This window comes from Pteropus vampyrus, unplaced genomic scaffold (genome assembly GCF_000151845.1).
Source record: "Pteropus vampyrus isolate Shadow unplaced genomic scaffold, Pvam_2.0 Scaffold94, whole genome shotgun sequence".
Taxonomy (NCBI): Eukaryota; Metazoa; Chordata; class Mammalia; order Chiroptera; family Pteropodidae; genus Pteropus; species Pteropus vampyrus.
The window spans coordinates 1,556,497-1,568,258 of NW_011888875.1; the positions used below are offsets into that span (position 1 = coordinate 1,556,497).

Sequence of the window (11,762 nt, forward strand, 5' to 3'; positions counted from 1 at the left end):
TATTTACCGTGTCATACGGCACTTTACAAAGTAAGTGAAGATAAATTACGTCGGGTAAAGGCACCGCATGAGCCCGACCTGGGAGGAGGGGTCATCTCAGCCCCGGCCTGACAGGCCACGTGAAAACACAAGGCAGGGGTGGGGGAAGGGCTGGGGCGAGAGGGAAGAGGGACGGTGGGCGAAAGTCTCTTGGAAACAAGGTTTGAACTCCGGGGCTATTTCTACTTTGGTGGTGTGACTGGGAATCTGTTCTAAGAGTCCGACCAAGGTCAAGTGAAGAAGACCCAAGGGTGATGTCAGCGGACTAATGGGAAGGAAAGCTTGGGGGGAACCATGGCCGTGGTTGGGAGGAGAAGGAGGGGGTGACAGAGGCTGGTGACTTCAGTTCACGGGGAGACGTTTTAAGAGAAATGACAGTGTGCCATCCCCGGCAAGAAATTGGGAAGCGACTGAGACGCTCGAGAATGGGTGGAACTGGTCTGTCCACGGCCACGGTGAAGGAAAGTGAGAAATTCTGGGTTTTTCTTTTTTTGGTATTTTTAGTATGTGTTTGCTCTTTTCATTTGCTGGCTGGACACAGAATTACGAATGTCACAAAGAAAATGGAAGAACCACTGTTGAAGACGGTGCTCTTGAGGACAGCACGTTCGTCTGTGAGGACCAACGGCGAGGGGCGCTGGGGAGAGGCGACGAGGGAGATTTACACGTAAGGAAAGTGGCTGTCGACTCCTGGGACCATGGTTATGTTTCACATGCCCCCAAAAGACATAATTAAAATCACCTAGGACTGGCGTGTGCGCTCAGAACGGAAAGCATCACGAAGGAAAAACGTGACCACACCGGCGGGGGTGGGGGGCTGGGGGAAGAAAGTGCTCACCTAAGTGACTTTGAAAAACAGTATTTTGACTGTGACCCCGTAAAACCAAAGATGAAAAGAACCGTTGAGTTTGCATCTCACAGGGGTAGTGGTTGGTGATGAGACGAGATGAAGTGGAGTCTTTTAAAGCCAAGTCATTTTAGGTAAAGAAAATATTCAATTTCCAAAGACGAAAAAAATGGGCTTTAATACCAGGGCTGAACGAATAAGTTATTTGGATAATGAGATGCAGGTGTCTCACTGTCAGGGAAAAAGCTTACAAGTCGGGAGGGCTGAGGGCAAAGGACGCACCCCATACTGTCTGGCAGGAGTCAGGTTTCAGTATGATACCGCGCGTTTCTCTATGCACATGCCGACGTACAGAGAGGGGTAGATGGGATTTGAATACAGATGTGTGTGCGGACAGGCATGTCTGCTGAGAAGACCTAGAAGTCACGCCACCACGTAGCACGGAGCACGCCTAGCACCCAGGCCTTAGTTTTTGATACTATTCTCCAATAAAAGGAACCAAGGCTTCTTGGAGACATGGTTGGTTGATCTAGGACTGCAGCAAAGAAAACGCAAGACGGCCAGGGGCATCTTTCGCCAGAAAGCAAGGCAGCACTCCAGAGACAACGAGCCTATGTCCAGAGCATGCAGAGGCCAACCTAAAGGAGCGCCTGATGACCACGGCTGGAACAACGTGGGCAACAAAATAATGGCAATACAGGGTTAGGACCCACAGCAATAAAATATCCGTGACTCTATGCTGATATACGTAACTGAGTAAGCAAATAAATGAGGCGGAGGGGACCACTCTTCTCTACAGGATTCTAGTTAAATAAATTTAAAAGAAATGAGGAAAACAGAAGATCACCACGGGAATAACTGTCACAAACACCACAGCAATGAGGGCTGCATGCTAACACCAGGCGGTCGAGGCAGGATGAGCAGCAGAGTGAGCTGCATTTCCAGGTATGTCTCACAAGGCATTTTCTAAGAGAAAAACGGTAACTTTACAGCGCGGGAATACCGCAGACAACTACTATAACCCAGGATTAAGGTCACCAGCAATGGGACACATCAGGATCCTCCCGAGGTCCCTGGATATGATGGACTGAGAAGGGTACAGAGCCACCTCTGTGACATTCTTGCCCCAAATGCGTAAATTCTATTTAATCGGGAGAAAGCATCAGATAAAGCCCAAATGAGGGGACATCTCACAAAATAAAGAAATACCTCAAAACTGTCAAGGTCACGAAAAACAAGAAAAAGTACTGGAACCATGACAGACTGGAGAAAATGAAATACGACGAGGGTCCTGGACTGGATCTTGAGCCAGAAAAAACACAGGAGAGCGAAATTTGAAATAAGGTGTGGTTTGGTTAAAAGCGCTGCCTCAGGGCTGGTTTCCTGGTTTGGATCTCTGAACGCAGGGTCATGTGACACTGGGCGAGGTAGGTAAAGGTGCACAAGAATTCTCGGTACTATTTTTGCAACTTTTCCCTAAGTCTAAGATTATTTCAAAATGAGAAGTTTTTGAAAATGAAAATACTGAGTGTTATGTTAACTAAATGAAATTAGCTAAAGAAACTGAGTGTGTGAAAAAAGCTCCCAGAGAAAAATAGGCAAAGTCAGAGAACTTTTATGGGAAAAGAGATGTAAATTAGGCAAATTAAAAATGACCAGTAAATAAAAGGATCTATGATTTATTGAAAAAAAAAAAAATCCTGAAGAGATATAAAATCATTATTTTTCTGCACACTTATGGGGCAAAATTATAACAGCCAATCTCATTCTCGTGACAATAGGCATTTTTATTTAGATTGGTTGAAAAGGAATTCTTTTGGACAAAATTAATGCTACCTCAACCATTTTTATGTAACCTTCTTTTGTGATAATTATGTCTCAAATATTTAAAACTAAAGCTTCAATGTGCAAGTGCCTGTTATTTACCTGTCCAAATATGAGCCAAGGTCATTTTTGCCAAAGGAGGTCTCGAAGAAAAAAAATCCAGTAAAAAGGGTCCCTATACAAATAATACTTCTAAAGCTAGGGCTAAAAATACACTTAAAAGAAAGCTTTCTGTAAAACTAAAATTCAGATGAGCCAAAGGATCCAAAGTCTTTCTAGTAAAATCAGAGCACCTTTTGAAGAAGAAGGAAACACTAGTAATCGGCAAGTTAATGAAGGCTGAAAAGGACCCCGAAATCTTAAGAGTGAGAGAGAGGATACATGCATAAAATAGTATCAGCTACATTTTAAGATGGAAACTCAAATGACCTAACTATTAGGAACATTAGTTACAACTTCCTCTAAAAATCAGCAGTATTTAGCTGAGACTTAAAACATCGTCAGCAACCCTGATGAGTTTTTGGTGGTCTATTCTTCAAGCTCATCCTAAAAGCCCAGTTACTGACAGCAGGCGTTCTGCAGCTGGGGACGGGGGCACTGGGGAGCCACGTGGCCTGTCTCCTTCCTGATGGCCCCTCCTTCCTGATGGCCTGTCTGCAGTGCGGCCTCGGCACAGCTGCCCCAGCAGGGGCGAGCTCCTCAGGTCCCATGCACAAAGATTCTCCTGTTCGGAGGGCGTTCCGTGCGGTTTCTTGCCCCGCAGATAGCACCCCCCGCCCCGGAGGGAAGGGGCTGGATGACTAAATCCTGCTTCTGAAGGCGCCATTCAGCACATCATTTCCTGCTGCTTTCTAGCACAGCGGCCAATCCACAAAAGCACCTTTATGGGGCATCCAACCACTTCATCCGGGTGCCAAAAATCCCACAGGCTCCTTTTCATTGCTTTACTTACTATCTTTTCACAAGCGATGTGAGTTTTTCTCTTTAACAAAACAAACATTCAAATATGCCTTTTTTACATCGCACTTTAACTCGCTATGTGGCCTTCTCTGTTTGCACCAGCACGGGGGGCTATCTGCAGAATGGCAATATGAGATGGTAGCCTCGCAAATGCGTTTCCTACAAAAATAACAAAAACAGTAGTGTTCAAAGAATCAGAGTGATGTTGCCAACCCCTGACAGCCAATGAATGCTCGTGATGTCCCAACTCCGTTAAACTTCGGAGTGGTGTAGGCCACAGCATCACTCAGGGAGGGGTCAGGATGGAGACTCGACAGGAAGCAGAGTTCCCCAGCTCCTCCAAGGACGAGCTGGGAGCCCATGCAGCTGATTTTGATTTTTTAGGGGGATGCGGGGGGATGGGGTAGGCGGGGGAAGAGGGAGGATTTGAGTTGTGGAGCAGGAAACTTCTACTCCTGAATGCAAACTGATTTTAAAAAACTGCTTTTACTTTTGTGATTGGTTCTTCCATTCGCTGACTCATAGCAAGTCACTCGAGTTCTGTGCTGACTTGGGGAGGAGGGGCAGGAGGGAAGTGGCCCACGAGAGGGATAGAGAACAGATTTCCGTTAGGACGACTTCTCTGGGTGGTGGGAGGCAACTGGAATTACAGCATCGTTCAAATCAGAAAGCTGAAAACAGATCCTTCCCGGAGCAGGGACTGCAGGGGCCGTGGCCTCTGAGGAATGTACGGGGCTCTAGGAATGAATGCAAACGGCTCGTGTGTCCTGGACTTCGGAGGCCGGCTTCTGGAAGCAGCTCTTCCACAAATGACGGGGCTTAAGCGCCCGAGTTTTCTTTCTAGAGGCTACAACTTCCTCCCTGGACTGGAGACGTTCCTTCCAGCTCGCATGGAGAGCAGGATGCATAGTGGTTATGAACTGGAGCCCTGAAGTCTGACCGCTGTTTTAAAAATCCCCTTCTCCATCACCTACCAGGCGTGGTCAAGTTCCGTTCTCTGAGCCTCCGTTTCTCATCATGAAATGGGGGTGACGACAGTGTATATGGTCATGGGGCATCCTGAGGAGTAAAATGCAGAGAAAAGCAGCAGCGGGCCTGGCACGCTACCGCCAGGCATTTTCTGAGGCCCCGGCGCTCCCCTTTTATGGGCTAGCTGTGTCCTCCCAAATTTGTGTGGTGAAGTCCTAAAGCTCAGAACCTCAGATTCCAACTGTATTGGGAGACGGGGTCTTTAGGGAGGTGGTTAAGTCGAAATGAAACTGCTCGGGTGGGTCCTAATCTAATGTGACTGGTGTCCCTGCAGGAACAGGAAAATCGGACACAGAGACGGCAGCAGGGCACACGCAGGGGAGAGGCCACGCGACAACACAGCTAGAAGGTGGCTGTCTGCAAGCCAAGGAGAAACCAACGCTGCCGACACCTTGATCGTGGACTTGCAGCTTCCAGAACTACGAAAAAGTCAACTCCTGTTGCTCAAGCCATGTGGTCTGCGGGGTTCTGTCACGCAGTCTGCTCTGCAACCCAGAACTGAAATGCTCTAATTAGCTTTGAGACAAATGGGAAACTAACTTATGGGTCTCTAAGAAGAGAACTTTAACATTCTTTCCTTCTAGAAAATGCAAAAACTCTGGTAAAGGCGCGGGGGAGGAAAGGGCGCCGGGGAGCCCACAGGGCCACCCTGTGACTTAGGATAACACCGGATTCCAGCGCGGCCTCGCCAGGCGGCCAAGGCAGTGAGCCTGCTTACTGTCCCCTGAGTGTCTGGACGATAAACACCCGGGCCCCTGTCCTGCGCTCAGCTAGAAAAGTCTGGGAAAACGATGACCCCCTTGTGGAATGGCCGAGCTGTGCAAAGGATTCTGACGACTGCCGGCCAGCCCGCCCTAGGACAGGCCTGACAGCCCGGGCAGGGAAACATCTCAGAAGATTCCAGGGCGGCCGCTCTCACTCGCATGGGACCCCAGAAAGGGGAGCCAGGACCCCTCTCCTACACAAAGCTGGCTGTGGGGTGAAAGTTCAAAGGTCAGCCTCCTTAGCCCTCTGACTGACCACTAGCCCTCCACCCCACTCTCCTTTCCCCTCCAAAATCTTTCCTCAGTGTCAGTAAAAAAGGAAATAAGACTGGGGAGGGTTTTAGAAATATTTTTCAAAATTCACTGTGAAATGTTAGTGATAAGAAAATGAATCCTTCGAGAGGTTCGACAGAGCTCGCAAGCCCATTACAGAAGCCACAGACGGAGCTGTGCACGAGGCCTTCTCTCGGCGAAGCTGTGGTTTGGACCCACAAGCAGCTCTGTGTGGATGGAAGGCAAACACGGCCCACAAAGTGCTATTTTTACACACAGACTGAAGGAAGTTACTGGGTCTCTGTCAATCATCACCACTTATATCTAGTGGTGAACTCCTAATTTGTACCTCTTTGACTGAATCTATAATAAAAATGCAGAAATTGGTGAAATATTATCCAGATTAGTATTTCATTGACTGCTCCCACACAGAGTTCTGTAGGAAAATGTCCATCAAAATCTCACCTCAAAGGAGTCGCATAGAGACTTGTGATTTAATTTATGTAAATGATTTAAGAATAACCTTATTCAAAGGGGGCATTTCCACTCCTCCTCCCTAAGTGGGTAAAATGAATTCAGATAATTCAAGGGGTTTAGTATAACTCAAATGTCATTAAAAATATATAAGTTAAAACTAAACATATATAAAAGCAAATGTTATTATGATATAGCATGTTTACTATAACTTTTTCTTCTTCTTCTTCTTCTTCTTCTTCTTCTTCTTCTTCTTCTTCTTCTTCTTCTTATTTATGCCTACAGCACCTGCTCTTCCTAGGTGGTCTCCCATCCAAGGACTAACCAGGCCCTACCTTGCTTAGCTTCCGAGATCAGACATCGGGCTTGTTCAGGGTGGCATGGCCGTAGACCATGGACCGTGGCTCCACTGGGGCGTGAACCCAGGGCCTTTTGTGTGTAAAGCAGATGTGCTGACTGCTACACCATGGAACCATGTTCACTATGATTTTTTTCTGATGTAGTTAATTTATGATTCAGATAATTCTTCTTTAAAAGTTTGTTTTCCATGAATGCATTTACTCTTCATTCCATCACCCCCAATTCTGGAATTCCATCCTGTAGAATAGACCTGCACGTGAATGAAATATTTATGCAAGGGGATCCACTGCAGGCCGTTTATACTAAGTTAATAACCTACGTGATGTGCACACATGAAGTACTGCCCATCCGTAAAAAGGTGTTTACATATTAGTATGGAGTCCTTTCTAAAATAAAAGGCATAGCAAAGTAGAAAAAAGCCAAGGAAAAAATACACTACCTTTTACGTAAGAAAAGGGAAGGAGGAATGAATACACGTTTGTACTTACCTAACAAAGTACCGGAAGTGGAAGTTAGAAACAAATGAAAATAGTTACCTGTACATGCAATAGGACTGTGGGAACAAGACTTCTCACTTTACACCTCTTCGGGGTTTAATGCTGAACTATGTGAAGTGTCTAAGAGTGAGTTTTAAAATTTGCTTTTTTTTTTTTTCTTTTAGAAAAAGAGTTCTGAACGTGGGGTCACTGAGCTATATGCAGTTTTGTACCTGTGCATGTTTTCGTGGGAAGGGGACCCATAGCTTTCATCAGCTTTGATCAGGGATACACGATTCAGGGCCTGCCCTTCAGCGTCAGCCAGAGTCTGTGAAGGTCTTTTCCCTGTCACTGCATTTTCAGCTCAGCCATCGGGATCTACAGTCACGTCTACCGACGTTCTGACTTCTGAGGGGTGAGTTAGCTCTAGGAACACAACATAATTGCAAATCATCCCATGCTTCTCCGGAAGGAAGGAGAAAGGAACACAGCGGAAGAGCCCGAGCACACCGTGCCTTGTCTGGCACACACTTCATTGTATCAGGTGTCGTCAGAGGCACAACCCGCTAAGCCACGAAGCAAGTGCAAACTCTGAACATACAACTGTTTCCCTCCATACATCGAATTTATTTATTTTCAAAATACTTAATAAAAAACCAGTACGCGGTACTTTTAAACAATCTCTCACCAGACGCATCATCTCTCTGTAACTTTTCAGTTTCTGCGGATGCTAATTAGTGAATAAACTTAAAGGGGAAGAGCCCTGCCTTGCCTAGTGAACAGCAAAGCCTGAGATCTCCGAATGTCAGAAAGGGCACAGTTCGAACAGTCCAGTCCACAGAGAGGCGGGGGGTGGACACCTCATGCTGTACCTGCGGCCGCTCCGCCCAGCCCGTGAGTCACCGAGAGACAGCAAGACTTGCTTCCCCTGATTATACATCTTTCTACACACTGTGCCTTGGCCATTTTGAGCCAAGCGTGGGAAGGTGGATTCTTCATTCTTTGTTTATAACTTTGCTGTATATATAATTTTGTGATCATCTAATAGGGATAGTGTTGATACCTGCTCATGGCTCTTTTCGTTTCAGCAAACACTTTAATGTGAAGTTGGAGCATGAAAACACCTCCAACGTGCAGCACTCGGCAGCGTGACGGCTGCCCCACAATCACACGCGGCACAGAGGGCATTCCTTCATCACAGGCCATCATCCCCCCCGGCCACCGCCTCTGCTCCTGGGGCTCCAGATTTCTCTGTGCTGCTTCCCACAGGGATTTACATCAGCACCTGTTCGAACAGAGAAAACCTGCTCCTTTCCAAGCTAATTTTTTTTTTAAAAAGTATACAGATCTTCCATTATATCTATCTTTCAAGAACATGTAGGCAGACCTAGGTTTAAAATGTCTATGCACACATATGCCTGGGTGTGTTTTCTGACTAAAAGAAGGCAACCTGGCACTAAGCAGATGTCTAAATATGCCAGAATCACGATATATTCAACTAAATTTGTTTAATGTCACTGAAGTCTTTTTAATGCCTGGAATTTTTTGAAAACTTATTAGATCACTTAAAAATCACAAGCAGTTAGAGGTAGGAGACGATTCAGCTTTGCGGGCAGTTTCATGATTTGGGAAAGATGCCATCTGTGTTGAACAAATTTAAAACAGTTGTGCCCAGTACACCTGGGGAAGTACAAGAGGTCTCGGGCCAGGGAGCTGTGCTTGCTTTCGGTCACCGAGGTTTCTGGAGAAGGAACAGAAGCACCATGTCTGCAGAGATGCTGCTTTTCTGGGTGGTGGTGTTGGGGGGCAGGGGCCGGAAAGCACAGGACGAGGCCCTCTGTCAGCGGGACAGTCCTGAGCTGCTGCTGTCCGGGAACTGGGGAGGGGGTTCGGATGAGGGTGAGGAACCTCAGTAAATGCTTGTACGCTGCAGAGGGAAACAGCTTTGAGGCAAACCCTGAGCTGGGGGCGAGCCGAACCCTGATGACGAGAGCAGGCTGGGAGTGCAGGGGACGGGGCCCGGGACCGGGGTTCCCGAGAGAGGACACACCTGGTCGCCTTCTGAGTCCTCCCCTTCCTGCTACTACCTGCAAACCTCTGGTAAAGTTCTGTCACCTGGTCTCACCGGTGTGACATGGGGGCCCAGGGACAGGGAGCTGAGGGGAGAGATGTGGCCAGCTCCAGAGCCAGGGAGAAAGCAGCGGAGGGGCAGCCACCAGCAGAGGCAGAGCCGTGACCCCACAGGGCCAGCCGCTCAGACGCGGAGCGTGAGGAAAGGGGCGGGGGGTGGGGGGATCGGCCCTGGATGGATGACGATGGGCTCAGACACACTGCGGACTGGGGCACAAGGGAAACGCGTCCTGGTTTACAGTCTGCCCGTGGTGCTGCCAGTGGCTACCCGAGAATCAGATGGGCTGGAAATCGGCACACTATACGCGAGATGGGGGGAGATCAGAGTTTCTTCATCTCGGACGCAGATCACATTCACAGGGACACAGATGAAAAAAAAAATCCCCATGTCCAGGCCCCCACCCCAGAGATTCTGACGTAATGGTGGACAGTAAAAGCCACAAACACACATGTGACTGGATGAGCACAAGAGTCTGCCAAATCCTTGTTCTACTTTCATGTGCTTGGCACCTGCCGAATTTGCGACTAAGTCGCTGTGCCAAAGGGAGCGAGGCGGCCAGAGCAAAGCCGGAACGAAACGCCGGGCCCGAACGCCTCAGATGCGGACTCGACGGCGATTTTCCGACACTGGCCTCCCCTGAAAAAGGCAGAGCGCTTCTCAACAGAACAATCTTCACACTGGACTCTAGTTTCAGACACAGAAATATCTCCCTGAAAACAAAGTGTGCAATTACAGTTCTCGTTCATTTTAAATAAGTTACGTAGCACGATAAAAGTGACCCAAGTGCTCACGAATGCCACATGTTCTCACTGCCCGACAGACTCCAGCTCTAGCCATGCTTTGAAACCAGCAGGGGACCTGGGCAGTGTCCCCAGTGGGTACTGGGTACTTCTTGGATGATTTGAGTATTTATACTTATAGTCAAATCCCAATTCTTAAAATATCTTATTATTCACAATCGGACATTTGACTTTACTAGGAATGTTTTTTACATTTGAAATTTATGGAAATTTAAGTTGTTTTGACTGGAGGGTTACAAAAAATATCGGAGGCAATAAGGTTGAGAAAATTCTGGAACTAGAGATTAGTAAACGTGCTCCTTCCTCCTGCCTGCAGGGTTAGAGCAGCAAGAATCAAAGACATTTAAGAAAGCATCTTTAGAGATTAACAGCAAGTGACTAGCGTTAAATACATCTGACAATTCCCTACCGTTCATGAGTTTTGAAATCTGTGAAAGGCAAGACTGGCTTGCCTGTCTGGTATTGTCCCGAGGAGATCCGTAAGGGTGACAGAAATCAAGTTTTACAAGAGAAGGGGCCATACTCCTCATGGCAGTATCCTTCGAGCCCAGTGCGGCCCTCAAAACACAAAGGGGCTCAAAATAAGACGCTGGGCAAGCAGCAGCACGTGAATAACACGCACCAAAGCGCCCGGCACACACCAATCTACGGACAGTCAAAATGGCACGCACTCCACTTCACACAGGAGCAGGAAGGAGGACTAAGCAGAAGCAAATCAAGACCTGCTTTCCCGGTGGCCTCTTCCTCCCCGAGGCTCCCCATCTTTTTTTGGACTTTATTCCTAGATCCTCGTCCCTTGTTCTCCAGACCGTTTGATGACAGCCTCTTCTCCTAGACGAAGACTCTGGTCACTGCTGCCTAAGCTGTCCTGGACTTGACCATGGACGGGAGGCTCTGGCAGAGGTCTGTCATAGTTCTTTCCTCAGGGACGATTTCCCTACCCCAATCTACTGCCCAAGTCCTAACACTATGGGGGAATGGATCATCTTCGGTTTCCTTGCATTATAGGAAAAATAAAAACGCGGGAAAGAATGGCTGAGGTTTGAGCCCCTGGCTGTTGGTTCGCAACAGGTTGTGCTCCATGAAGAAACACCTTCTTGGTAACGATGGAGCGTCAGCGGGTCTGTGGGGGGCCGGGAAGAACTTTTCTAGAATGTCACAGAATATCAGAGAAAAAGGGCTCAGGGAACAAAATGGTACCTAAACTTAGAAATAAGCAAAAAATCCAACCTCCGTGAGAAGTTTTCAGGACAAAGTCAAGGGTGATAAATACATGGTTCTTTCCTCTTGGCTAGCCTGCAACTGTGAACACCAGGAAGTAGGGAACACACCACAGGAAAGGCACATATAAAAAGAAATCTTCCAGAACAAGTGTTATTTGTAGGATGCTAAGTTCACCAGGGCTCCTCTGTATAATAGATTAGCTTGAGAAAAAAGTTGAGCTTTATTTTCAGCTCAAACTCGAGGACTTAAACATATTACGCAACTCTGGAACTGCTCTGGCAGTGGGCACGTGGGCACCTCGCACAGACCTCTACCTGCCCTCACGTGTCACATTAGGGGAAATCTCAGGCTGCTCTACATTCTCACTGACACCTTCGCCAGAAGTCAAAGTGGACACCTTGGCTTCTGGTCAAAATCTGAATATTCGTTCTCTTTGGATCCTTGGAGAAATAATAGCTAAATTCTTCTAGTTTCTTACTGAAGTGACAATAAGATGCTACTTAGGCCCCGAGGGATCCAGAACATGGGTTTGGGGCTGTAATTAAGGAGAAGAGGTAATCA

The 11,762-nt window shown here is 47.4% G+C and overlaps 1 long non-coding RNA gene and 1 pseudogene across 1 annotated transcript in view; both read right to left on the reverse strand.

Annotated features, from left to right (window-relative positions):
* Positions 1-6,486: 6,486 nt before the first annotated feature.
* LOC111742446 lies at positions 6,487-6,602 on the reverse strand (annotated as a pseudogene).
* Positions 6,603-10,128: 3,526 nt separating this feature from the next.
* The window catches only part of LOC111742421, a 2,878-nt gene continuing 1,244 nt past the window's right edge, over positions 10,129-11,762 (reverse strand). The window contains exon 2 of the long non-coding RNA XR_002781306.1: positions 10,129-11,515. This is a non-coding gene — a long non-coding RNA (uncharacterized LOC111742421). The remainder of the gene's footprint in view (positions 11,516-11,762) is intronic.